This window comes from Mercenaria mercenaria, chromosome 2, assembly GCF_021730395.1.
Source record: "Mercenaria mercenaria strain notata chromosome 2, MADL_Memer_1, whole genome shotgun sequence".
Lineage (NCBI taxonomy): Eukaryota > Metazoa > Mollusca > Bivalvia > Venerida > Veneridae > Mercenaria > Mercenaria mercenaria.
Genome location: NC_069362.1, coordinates 114,389,215 through 114,403,443, shown reverse-complemented (window position 1 = coordinate 114,403,443; position 14,229 = coordinate 114,389,215). Strand labels below are relative to the sequence as shown.

Below are 14,229 nucleotides of genomic sequence, written 5' to 3'. Positions count from 1 at the left end.
TGCTTCTGGGGACCTGGGGACCCTGATTTGCAAGGTATACAGAAAATTTGTTCTAGAAATATCTGTAATAGAGAGAAATTAAAGATACCTAATATATCAAAAAGTACATTATATACGAACTATAGATACTAAATAAATAGAAATTAAAAGTGATGATCAGATCTGGGGACCTGGGGACATGGGAACCCTATATTGCAAGGTATATAGAATTACTCCGTAAGTGGATCTATTTATAAGTGATTAGGATATCTACTGTAAAATATCTCATGTACTAACTATAGATATTTACATAAATTGAAATATATAGTTGGGGATGGGGATGAAACATATATAGGGCAAGCTTAAATTTGGTGTGGTCTTACACCAAGTTCTAGCCCTAAAAATAACACAGACCGGGAAACCAAATGCTAAATATAACAAATATAACAAGGTCAGGTTATTTATAAATCTATCCCCCTTTTTAATAATTGAAATTAAAAAAAAAACAAGTAATATCTCCCTTTGATAATTGAAATTCATACAAATTATTTTAATTAATATTGGAAGAATAAAATTACTTTAGGAGTTGTTATTATTTAAAAACAAAAAGTAATTGAATAAATTATAACACATGAAAATAAAATTATGATAATTTCAAAACCATAACACTATTATAATAAAGAATATACACTATATATAACCGGTTTCAACTTTTATATCATTGAGTCCGTGTTGTGTTACGCTTAGTTCCGGAAGTCGATCTGACGCTTCCTGTCTGTTTAAAAGTAGCTTGCAGTATGGTTTGTGTACGGGGTCGCCTTGTCTGTTAACGGTTACAGCTGCTGTTATGACATTGACTGGTTGTGCACATAAAGAATTCTTCCGTCAATGTTGTAATAGCACTGAATTGCCTTACCTCGTTCTTGTCTCTAGTTTCGAAGGTTTCGGGATGGCACGAACAATGGGGTTGAAGGTGATTCTGGCTGCAAAACCGGGCAGGTTTGATGATTTAGGAAAAACCAGCTGTATGGTGAGCCTACAGATGAGGTCTCTTAGGAAAGACTAATGGTTCACCCCGGCGTCGGGTGTGCACGTAATAAATTCTACCTGGCGTCGGGGTTAAAATAAATGTACATAACACGGCTTTTGCATTTTTTAACAACTATTAAAGTATTAAGTATTACAAGATTTAAGTACAAACAACTGAAATCACTCAACCGTTTGAGTATGCTATAGGTATACACATGATTGAATATCATAATACTTTTATGTTATGAAAATCACTCAATCGTTTGAGTATGCCATAGGCATATGCATGATTGAACATACGCTTTTGAGAGTAGTATGGAATATTCCCATTATATTAATTATTCCAGTTAAATAAAAACACAATAATTAATAAATAAAAACTAAAGATTAACTTAAAAATTTGTTTACGAATTCAGGTTCATTAAATATATGTTCATCCGATATGTAGAATCTGATGTAACTATCCTTCATAAGCGTAAATGTTACTTCTGTAGATGTTGAATCGTTATAAGGATGAATGTCAAACATTGTCCCTTGTGTTAAATAAATTTTAATTTTTTTCTTATACATAGATATTAACTGATCAGTGTCATAGTCCTCAGCTGCTATATTTACAGTATTGATAATTGTACTAAAAATTAGATCATCATCATTATTCCACCACCTAAATATAAAATGTGATATTGGGCTTTTAGTCGGTTTATACGGTTCACCTATAGGGCTCGAACCCGTTAATAAAATCTTAATATTTATTATATAAATTCCGGTTTTTTCGACCACAAACACACCCCTCAAAAGCACATCTGGTACAAATATTTTATGTTTTTGGTTTATTTGTATAAAATCTTTATAATCTACAATAATTCCAGGTTTTAATTCAAATGCATTTAAATAGTTCAGACCGATCAGATTTTCATATGTTGAATATATCCAAGCACCATGACGGTTAAAATACTTTTTCATTTTTATGTAATCATAAAAACTGTTATTATAGTATTCGAAGAGAAACACTTCATGTCCCACTTCCTCTAATCTTTTTTCTATTTTTTTGTCTTTCTTTTTAAGTTGAAGAATTATTTCAGCTAAATCATCAAGTCGTTTTGTTGTAGCAACTTCAGAAGCAGATAAATTGTCAACAACGCCTTTTGTTCTAGCTAATTGTGTTTCTTGTTTTAGAAAAGCATTTTTTACTTTTGTAATTTCTTGGGTATTAGTAGAAATTACTTGGGTATTAGCAGTGATTGATTCTCCTTGTTTAGCTGATATTTCAACTACAGAGTCCAGATCAGTTATTATTTTTTTAATTTGATCATTAAATTTATCTTTAAATTCATTAATATCTTTTTGTAATAAACCTGTAAGTGTACTTAATTCCGCGTACTTTAAATTGTGGCGTGTGTCAACAGTACTAATCAAGTTCCGAAGTTGTTTCTTAAAATTTTCTAGCTGATCATTAATTGTGTTAATTGCTTTAGTATTAGCAGTGATTGATTCTCCTTGTTTAACTGATTTTTCAACTACAAAGTCCAGTTCATTTTTATGTTTTTCAACTTTAGCATTAAATTCATTAATATCTTCTTGTAATTTTTTGTAATATTACTTAAGTCTGCATACTTTAAATTATGACGGTTGTCAACATACTAATCCAATTTCGAATTTGTTTTTAAAGTCATCTATTTTAGAATTGAGCCCTTTTTTAAGGTTATCTAACGCTGTGTAATGATCATCACCTCTTTGTGAAGCTGCCTTTTCCAGTTCAGATTTATATTCTGCAAGTTATTTGAAATTAATTCTAATAAATCTTTATTCTTATTTTCAGTTTCAGTATTTAGTTTATTATCCCCCCCGATGAAATCGGGAGGGGGTATTGAAATGGCGTTGTCCGTCCGTCAGTCCGTCAGTCCGTCCGTCCGTCCGTCCGTCCGCAGCCATTTCTCAGTAACTACTTGGTAGAATTTCATGAAACTTGAAATAACATGAACCAACTACTGCGATGATGCCCGTCAAGTTTTTTTTGATTGGTCAATTTCCCTCAGAGTTATTGCCCTTGATTTAATAAAAAATGTCCGTCCTGCAGCCATTTCTCAGTAACTAACAGTAGAATTTCATCAAATTTGAAATAGACATGAACCAAGATACTGCGCTGATGCCCGTCAAGTTTTTTTTTTGATTGGTCAATTTCCCTCAGAGTTATTGCCCTTGATTTAATAAAAAATGTCCGTCTGCACCATTTCTCAGTAACTAACAGTAGAATTTCATCAAATTTGAAATAGACATGAACCAAGATACTGCGCTGATGCCCGTCATGTTTTTTTTTTGATAGGTCAATTTCCCTCAGAGTTATTGCCCTTGATTTAATGAAAAATGTCCGTCTGCAGCCATTTCTCAGTAACTAGCAGGTAGAATTTCATCAAACTTGAAATAGACATGAACCAAGATACTGCGACGATGCCTTCAAGTTTTTTTTCGATTGGTCATTTTCATAAGTTATTGCCCTTTAATTGTTTAAAAATCCACAGATCTGTACATAACAAACCAACCAATTGGAAGAATTTCATTAAACTTCTTTCATTCTTTCCATGAACATTTATTATAAACATGTGATGTTGTGTACCTACACCTGGTCACCCCCCTCACCCCCCCCCCCCCCCCCACCCCACCCAATTTTTTTTTTTTCATTTTTTTTTTTTTTTATTTTTCGTTTTCTATCAATATTTATAATCAACATGTAACTGTTGTAAACCTCAATTTTAAAATCTACTTTAAAATTCACTATTTACATAACGCATTTGGTTTTTTTATTTTTTGCCCTTTTTCCCATACAATATTTTGTGTAAACTTGTTACCTCTTTAACATATAAGTCAAAAAGTTCTAGACTCAAAAATTTTTTCATTTTGTATTTGTCAGGGTAGTTTCGTATTTTATATTGTCATTACTTTTTTTTTGTGCGAGTTTAGGGAAAATAAAGACTTGGGTTTTCCAAAAGGGTGTCCCTGTCCCTGTCCTGATTTTTTTTCTGGACAATAATTTTTAAAATTAGTCTTCACGAAACTTTGCAGGTTAATTTTCCCTTAATTTTCCCTTCAACTTTTAGTGGCTGGTTATTTAAAAAAGTGATGTCACCACTGTATAGTCAAACGTTTTGTATTTCAATTTTATATCACTTTTCAGGTACTGGTCTTTAGCAGCCCCATAAATCTTAAAAAAACTCATAAAATTTCCCCAAAAATGTTGTATTTTGATTTAAAACGGGCTTACAAACTTTAAAGAGTGTACTAAAGGCAACATTTGACCCTTTCCAGACTTTTTGATTTTCTCGGTTTACTAGAATTTCCCCTTTTCCTAGAAAGGTTGGCTTATTTTTTTGACTTATTTTTTTTAATGATTGTAGCTATATGTTCTTTTTCTCATGAAAATGTCCATTTTTTATTAATTCATTTTTTACTGTAACAAATGCAATACCACATCTTTCATTTTATTAACATACTTGTATATTTCATAAACATTAATAATCATTTTTTTTCATTTTTAAATAGAATTAAAAAAATATTTAAGAACATCAGTGTTTTCTTTGATTGCAAACTGAAACCCCATGGTAAATTTAGGGTCAATTCTGAAAATTTTAGAAAATTGATAGGGAGATAATAGTCTTCTTAAGTAACCAGTATTTATTTTACATTTCCCCTTCCCTTTACTGGTAGGACATTTGTTGTTGCACTTTTAAACATTTTTCCCCTTTGATGACAAACATTGAAAAAAAGTTTTTGTACATGCAATGGAAACAAAATTACAATATTTTTTTTTTTTTTTTAAATTTCTTTAAATTGGTCAATCCCTACATAAGTTTATTTGAACTTATACGTTTTCAATAAAATTTTAATACCGGTACACTTTTTTAAATTAAAATTTATTACATCGAAAAATTCAAAACGAAAAATCAGGAGAATATTGTATGCCCTTTTAAGAGAACTAAAAGGGAAAAATTTAAAGTCTTGCAGTTTTCATAGTTTTTTTGCTGGGACCAGGGGACATGGGGACCCCCTTTCCATGAAATCAGGAAAAACTGTCAGAAAGGTAGACAGGTTTAAAAAGCATGCTTTGGGACCTGGGGCCCCCCCGATTTTTAAGGGAACAGAAAATTTTTCTAGAAAATCTGAAAAGAGAGAAATTTTAAAAATACCTAAAAATAAAAAAAGTCATTAAATTTCGAACTAAATACAAATAAAAAGAATTAAAAGTTTGACAGATCTGGGGACCTGGGGACATGGGGAAACCCCATAGCAAGGTATATAGAATTATCCGAAGTGGATCTATTTAAAGTGATTAGGGTATTACTGTAAATATTCATGATAATATAATATTTACATAAAATTTAAAAATATAGTTGGGGGTGGGGGGGAAACAATTTTTGGGCAAACTTAAATTTTTTGGGGGGTCTTCCCCCAATTCTAGCCCTAAAAAAAACACAGACGGGAAACCAAAAAGCTAAATATAACAAAAATAAAGGTAGGTTATTTTTAAATCTATCCCCCCTTTTAAAAAAGAAATTAAAAAAAAAAAATTTAAAATCCCCCTTTTATAATTAAATTCATACAAATTATTTTAATTAATATTGGAAGAATAAAATTACTTTAGGAGTTGTTATTATTTAAAAACAAAAAGTAATTGAATAAATTATAACACATGAAAATAAAATTATGATAATTTCAAAGCCATAACACTATTATAATAAAGAATATACACTATATATAACCGGTTTCAACTTTTATATCATTGAGTCGTGTTGTGTTACGCTTAGTTCCGGAAGTCGATCTGACGCTTCCTTGTCTGTTTAAAAGTAGCTTGCAGTATGGTTTGTGTACTGGGTCGCCTTGTCTGTTAACGGTTACAGCCTGCTGTTATGACATTGACTGGTTGTGCACATAAAGAATTCTTCCGTCAATGTTGTAATAGCACTGAATTGCCTTACCTCGTTCTTGTCTCTAGTTTCGAAGGTTTCGGGAGGCAACGAACAATGGGGTTGAAGGTGATTCTGGCTGCAAAACCGGGCAGGTTTGATGATTTAGGAAAAACCAGCTGTATGGTGAGCCTACAGATGAGGTCTCTTAGGAAAGACTAATGGTTCACCCCGGCGTCGGGTGTGCACGTAATAAATTCTACCTGGCGTCGGGGTTAAAATAAATGTACATAACACGGCTTTTGCATTTTTTAACAACTATTAAAGTATTAAGTATTACAAGATTTAAGTACAAACAACTGAAATCACTCAACCGTTTGAGTATGCTATAGGTATACACATGATTGAATATCATAATACTTTTATGTTATGAAAATCACTCAATCGTTTGAGTATGCCATAGGCATATGCATGATTGAACATACGCTTTTGAGAGTAGTATGGAATATTCCCATTATATTAATTATTCCAGTTAAATAAAAACACAATAATTAATAAATAAAAACTAAAGATTAACTTAAAAGTTTGTTTACAAATTCAGGTTCATTAAATATATGTTCATCCGATATGTAGAATCTGATGTAACTATCCTTCATAAGCGTAAATGTTACTTCTGTAGATGTTGAATCGTTATAAGGATGAATGTCAAACATTGTCCCTTGTGTTAAATAAATTTTAATTTTTTTCTTATACATAGATATTAACTGATCAGTGTCATAGTCCTCAGCTGCTATATTTACAGTATTGATAATTGTACTAAAAATTAGATCATCATCATTATTCCACCACCTAAATATAAAATGTGATATTGGGCTTTTAGTCGGTTTATACGGTTCACCTATAGGGCTCGAACCCGTTAATAAAATCTTAATATTTATTATATAAATTCCGGTTTTTTCGACCACAAACACACCCCTCAAAAGCACATCTGGTACAAATATTTTATGTTTTTGGTTTATTTGTATAAAATCTTTAAAATCTACAATAATTCCAGGTTTTAATTCAAATGCATTTAAATAGTTCAGACCGATCAGATTTTCATATGTTGAATATATCCAAGCACCATGACGGTTAAAATACTTTTTCATTTTTATGTAATCATAAACACTGTTATTATAGTATTCGAAGAGAAACACTTCATGTCCCACTTCCTCTAATCTTTTTACTATTTTTTTGTCTTTCTTTTTAAGTTGAAGAATTATTTCAGCTAAATCATCAAGTCGTTTTGTTGTAGCAACTTCAGAAGCAGATAAATTGTCAACAACGCCTTTTGTTCTAGCTAATTGTGTTTCTTGTTTTAGAAAAGCATTTTTTACTTTTGTAATTTCTTGGGTATTAGTAGAAATTACTTGGGTATTAGCAGTGATTGATTCTCCTTGTTTAGCTGATATTTCAACTACAGAGTCCAGATCAGTTATTATTTTTTTAATTTGATCATTAAATTTATCTTTAAATTCATTAATATCTTTTTGTTATAAACCTGTAAGTGTACTTAATTCCGCGTACTTTAAATTGTGGCGTGTGTCAACAGTACTAATCAAGTTCCGAAGTTGTTTCTTGAAATTTTCTAGCTGATCATTAATTGTGTTAATTGCTTTAGTATTAGCAGTGACTGATTCTCCTTGTTTAACTGATTTTTCAACTACAAAGTCCAGTTCATTTTTATGTTTTTCAACTTTAGCATTAAATTCATTAATATCTTCTTGTAATTTTTTTGTAATATTACTTAAGTCTGCATACTTTAAATTATGACGGTTGTCAACAATACTAATCCAATTTCGAATTTGTTTTTTAAAGTCATCTATTTTAGAATTGAGCCCTTTTTTAAGGTTATCTAACGCTGTGTAATGATCATCACCTCTTTGTGAAGCTGCCTTTTCCAGTTCAGATTTATATTCTGCAAGTTTATTTGAAATTAATTCTAATAAATCTTTATTCTTATTTTCAGTTTCAGTATTTAGTTTATTATCCCCCGCCGATGAAATCGGGAGGGGGTATTGAAATGGCGTTGTCCGTCCGTCAGTCCGTCAGTCCGTCCGTCCGTCCGTCCGTCCGCAGCCATTTCTCAGTAACTACTTGGTAGAATTTCATGAAACTTGAAATAAACATGAACCAACATACTGCGATGATGCCCGTCAAGTTTTTTTTTGATTGGTCAATTTCCCTCAGAGTTATTGCCCTTGATTTAATAAAAAATGTCCGTCTGCAGCCATTTCTCAGTAACTAACAGGTAGAATTTCATCAAATTTGAAATAGACATGAACCAAGATACTGCGCTGATGCCCGTCAAGTTTTTTTTTTTGATTGGTCAATTTCCCTCAGAGTTATTGCCCTTGATTTAATAAAAAATGTCCGTCTGCAGCCATTTCTCAGTAACTAACAGGTAGAATTTCATCAAATTTGAAATAGACATGAACCAAGATACTGCGCTGATGCCCGTCATGTTTTTTTTTGATAGGTCAATTTCCCTCAGAGTTATTGCCCTTGATTTAATGAAAAATGTCCGTCTGCAGCCATTTCTCAGTAACTAGCAGGTAGAATTTCATCAAACTTGAAATAGACATGAACCAAGATACTGCGACGATGCCCTTCAAGTTTTTTTTCGATTGGTCAATTTTCCATATAGTTATTGCCCTTTAATTGTTTAAAAATCCACAGATCTGTACATAACAAACCAACCAATTGGAAGAATTTCATTAAACTTCTTTCATTCTTTTCCATGAACATTTATTATAAACATGTGATGTTGTGTACCTACACCTGGTCACCCCCCTCACCCCCCCCCCCCACCCCACCCAATTTTTTTTTTTTCATTTTTTTTTTTTTTCATTTTTTCGTTTTCTATCAATATTTATTAATCAACATGTAAACTGTTGTATCCTCACCACCCCACCCCCACACCCAAACAAACTATTCATTTTCTTTTAATTTGATTTTGACTAATGAAATTATTTGCTTCTTGGTAACATTCTTAACTTTTTGCTGGAGATATTTTTTGCCGTTCCTCAACTCTGACCCTTTCGGCGGGGTATTCCAATTCATCGAATTTGCTTGTTTATTTCTGTTCTGATTTCTAACTGATACATATTTTGTAACTTTTTCTCAGCCTCAATAATCTTGTCTTTTAGTTCTTCATGTTTAATCATACTATCTTTTAATTCTTGAACTTGATTGTATAACTTTTCAAAATTGGTTCAAAAATACTTTTTTTATGTTATCATCTGTCAAATCAGATTTCTCTTCAAGTTCTTTAATAGAATCAACCATAGCTTTCATTTCTTTTTCAATTTTATCTTGTAATTCAACTATTAATAATGAATTGTTTTTAAGTCTTTTGTTAATTCTTCAATATTCTTTACTTCTGCTTCTAGTATTTGTTTTATACTTTTGACATCTTCAAGATTATAGTCATCTATTACACTTTGAACTTTTTTTAAACATAAACCGTCTTGAAACTGCATCGTTGGGTTTATCTGGGTCTCCTAGGTTTATAAGGTTATTACCTCCCATATCTAATGCTCTGTTCATTGTGTTATCAAGTTCCTTATTTTTGTGAAGATACGATTCCGTTTCCTTTTTAAGTTTTTTGAATTGTTTTTAGTAGCATAATCACTTAAATCAATATCAAATTTAACTTTACTTATACTGTCAGGTTCACTTATTTGTTCTATATTATTAAAAACTCCCATTATATAATTATTATATATTACCAGTAAAGTTTTTTCTAAAAAACTTCCTTGGTTTGTCAATATATAAGAAATCATATTTTTGATTTGTTGCATTAGCAAAAGATTTAGGGTTAATATTTTGTTCATTACAAATCATATCATTTTCTCGTTTACCTGGACTTTCAAATAAAATATAATGTGAACAGTTAATACGAATATCTTTTGGTGTTTTATAGTAAGACTGGCTTAAATAAATAACACAACAGTTTTTGTGACGTCCTTGAATAAAGTATTTTGTTATTTCATTTTGAACCTTTTTATCTTCACATACAAAATCATCAAATATTACTACTTTTTGTTTTTCTGATTCAAGATTCTCACAAGGTTCAATTTGGTTGGAATCAGCTGAATATTCAAGTATTTCATTTGGATCTACTTTAATTTTTTTTGCAATTTGACTTAATTGGTTAATTAAATCTTGATATTTAGATTGTTCTAGGTTTTTAGCATATAAGTATAATTTATCATAATATATAAGAGGTTTTCGAAGTATATGCATTAATGTATTTGTTTTTCCAGATCCAGAAGATCCACATATTAACATTCTAAAACATGAATCTGGCATAAAAGGATAACGTTGTTTAAAGTTATTGGTTTTATAACTTTTTGTATCATAATTTGGAATTTCCATTTATATAATATTACATTATTTTACATTATTTTACAATATCTTACATTATCTTACATTATTTTACATTATCTTATGTTATTATATAAGTGCAATCAAAACTTAATGAAATGATAATAAGAAAAAAATTAGTCGGGCAAAAGATGACAGATCTTAGAGAAGAAATAATGAGAGAGAAAATTAAGAAAGCTACAAATCGAGATATGTACACTGAAATTTATAAGCCAATTACTGAAAAAATAGAAAGTCAAAAAGAACAATTATCAAGTCAGTTAAAAGCATTACCGGGAACAAAGGAGAAATTAGCGCTACTTCCAAAAAGATATCAGAAGATTGCACAAGGTTTTGCTAAATTAACAAAAAGGAATGAAAGAAAATTAAAAACAACAATTTTAAACCGGTTTTTCATCGATAGACGGGGGAGATGATTTCGGGAATTAGAAGATTAGGAAAAAAAAAGAGGGGGAAAAACTAAAACAAGATGAAACAATGAAAAATCAGAAGAATTGGGGCAAGACCAAAAGAAAGAAAATACCACAGAGATTAGATGCTTTTCGGATGATAATTTTTTTAAATCAATGGTATTAAAAACCGTCTGAAACGTTTGCTTTAAATGCAAAATACTGATTCTAATAAAAAATAAAAAAAGATCTTAAAAGGTTAAAAAATGGTGTTACTGAAGAAAATAAAAAAAAAAATGGTAAAAAATGCAAATCAAGATCAAAAAATTCAGAAAACCTAGAAGCAAAAGAATTAAAATATAAACAAGGCAAATTTTAAAGTCAAAAAAGGGTTTAAATCATATTTTTGGGTATGTTTTAAATATGGACAAGGGAATAGTTTTCATAACCTAAAAAATTTCCCCAAATGGAAATAGGGAATTTTAAATTATTAACTTAAAAAAATTTTGGTCAAACAATTAAATTTGCTAAGGACAAAAAAATCAAAAAGAAGTAATTAATAGAAGTAATGATGATTTGTTTGATTGATTAATAAAAGATATAACAAAAAAAAAAACATTCAATTCTTTCTAGAAAAATATTTTAAAGAATTAAAAAAAAAAGTCAGGATTACCTATCAAAAAAAGACTATGAAATTTAAAAAAGTAATTAGGGAAAAGGTTATGAGTTTGTCTTGTAACCCGAAGAATTGATTAATGACTTGGAGTTAAGGGGTTAATTTAATGCTGGAAATAAAATAAAGAACAAAAAATAAAGGGTATTAGCATAATTGAAAAACTTTTAAAAAATGAATTCACTCTCCAAAAAAACATGAAATGTTATATAAAAAATATTTTTCTTAAATTTTAAATTTTTGGGTTTATAATAAAGGAAAAAAAAATGTTTTAAGTTTGAAACATTTAAAGTGTAACAAAAAATACTCCGGGGATTTTACAATTTAGATTTAGTCGTTCTTAATTTAATAAAAAAAAAATTTTGTTTTGGTTTGGTAGTAAAAAACACTATGCCTACTTTTGGGATAATATTGTGATGAATTGAAAATAAAAGAATTCGTTATAAAAATGATAAGGATTGGAAAGTATAATTTACAATGGTTCTTCAGTTACCAGATATTAAAATTTTATTGGGAAAAAAAATATTTATGATTATGAATTGGAATCAACATTGCCCCAAAAATTTTTTTGGGAAATTTTGTTTTAAGTAGTTTTAAGATTTTGTTTCAATTAAAGTTAATTTTTTATGTTGGATTTAGGAATGTCAAATTTTCATACATTGTTGGTTTTGGAATAAAAAATTGGAAAATATGAAGGGGGAACTACAACACCAAATTAAACTTGGATAAATTTAATTCTTTGGATTTTTTTGAAAATTTCATTGAAAAGGGAAATTAGTAAATTTTATTTATGCTTAAGTCTGAGTTAAAACAAGAGTTTATCCTTTTACAAAAGAACCACAAAGAGTTGGATTTTCGAAATTTAATAAATTATTATAAATTCAAAGAATATATATTACGGGGGGGATTTGGTAGAAAATAATTTTAATGAGGTTGAAACAGTTTTACACTTTTTTTAAAAAGAAATTATTAAATTATAAAATTAAAAAAATTTTAGTTTTTTTAAAAGTACAAAAAAGTTTTGACAAAAAAAGGAATTTTTATTTATTTTGATGCTAGCCAAGAAAAATCATACAGGAACGGGTTCTTTGACACTTTAACGAAATTTTTTTCAAGCGGAGTTGATTTTCAATTTACCCGCTGGAAAAAAAGCATTAGAAACAGAGGAAAGCCGCACTAGAAAGGGGAAAAAAAAAAAGGTTGGAACGGGTTTGGGAAAATTTTAGCTGAAATTTTAAAATTTTTGAAAAATTTAAAAAAAAACCCTGCTCCGGCATTTGGAATTTTTAATTTTGAAAAGGAATTACAAGAAAAAATAACAGTAAAAATAATTTAAAAAATAAAAGGAGGAGGGGTTTTAAATTTTTAGAAAAAAAGGTTTATTTCGGATCGGGGGACGCGAAAACGTATTAACGTTTAATTTAAAAAAACAAAATTTTAATTTAATAAAAACTAAATTTTTAATTTTAATAAAAAAATAAAATAATATAAATATTACATGTTTGAACAAAAAAAAAAATTGTGAAAGAATGATTAACTCCTATTCAATAGATACACCTTTAATATCGCCCGGGAAATAATGTTAAGCAACAAAAAACGGAACATTTACTTTAATGATGAATTTCAATTTTTTGGTTTAATGGTTTTTTTTGAAGTAATTTTTTAAAGTAAATAAGTTGCAATGTAATAATTTGGGGTGGGAAAAATTGCCCTAATTAATAATGCAGCTTCATTTTGATCAGTTAGGGGTTTTTAAACAAATGGAAAAATTGTTTATGTTTGTAAAAATTTTATGGGTGAAAAGTAAAGAGTTTGGTTGAACTATCTAAAGATTAGCAAAAACAACGGGAACAATGAATTTATCTTTTAGATACTTTACTGTGCCGAGAGCAGGAATGTCAAGTGGTTTAAAAAAAATTTTTGCTCTAGGGTTATAATCCAGGTGGCGCTGAGGTAAATACTAAAATTCCTAAATAATTTTTCATTTTTTTCGGGGTTTGAAAAATATTTTCCCCCAATAAAATTTAAATCCCCTACGCTGACAATGAGGGAAAATTTAATTTTTTAAGCTAATGCTTGGATCCGGTAGAGAATTTGTAAAAAAATTTAAAGGGGTTCCAGTTTGGTTTTTAATGTTTTGGGACAAATTTTTTTCTGAAAGATTTAAAAAAGAAAGATGGTCTCCCTTTGGGGAAATGATGATGCAACAAGTGACACACAAAGTTTAATAAAGTTTTAGAATAAGGTGTGTAACAAAACCACAACATGTATTTTTTATTTACAACGCCCTGATAAAGTAATGCACAAATCAAATCCACATTTTTTAGATCATTTAAATTTAAATGCAGAAATGTGTTTTTAATTGCACTTTGAGCTCCTGTCGTTTTGAAGTTGGGTAAGGGTGTTTTTTATCCAAAAACAGAATAACAAGTAACAAAAATATATGATGATTTAATTAATTATTATTAAAAACAAAATAACAAAAAACTGGAAGTTCTTAAATAGATTAATTTTAAAATTTTGTATGGATTTTTTTTTTAATTGGAATAAAAAAAGGGAAGAACTACAAAAGATCCTAAGCAGATTACTTAAACAATAAGTTAACTACCTTTCCCCACTGAAGTATCGTATTACGCAATTGTTTTATATGGGGAAAACATTGAAATAAATCATTGAAGAACTTGTTTTTTTTTTAAAAAAATAAATAAAAATTTAAATAATCCAAAAACTTTTTTAAATATAAAGAAACCCTTAAAAGAGGACAAAAGAAAATTTAGCCAAGTTTATAAAAAAAAAATTCCACATATTTTTAGATTAAAACATGAACAATTAC

The 14,229-nt window shown here is 29.3% G+C and overlaps 1 protein-coding gene across 1 annotated transcript in view; it reads left to right on the top strand.

The window, feature by feature from the left end:
- LOC123565008 (nucleolar protein 11-like) overlaps positions 1 to 14,229 on the top strand; it is a 255,647-nt gene that overhangs the window by 105,073 nt on the left and 136,345 nt on the right. The window lies entirely within an intron of this gene.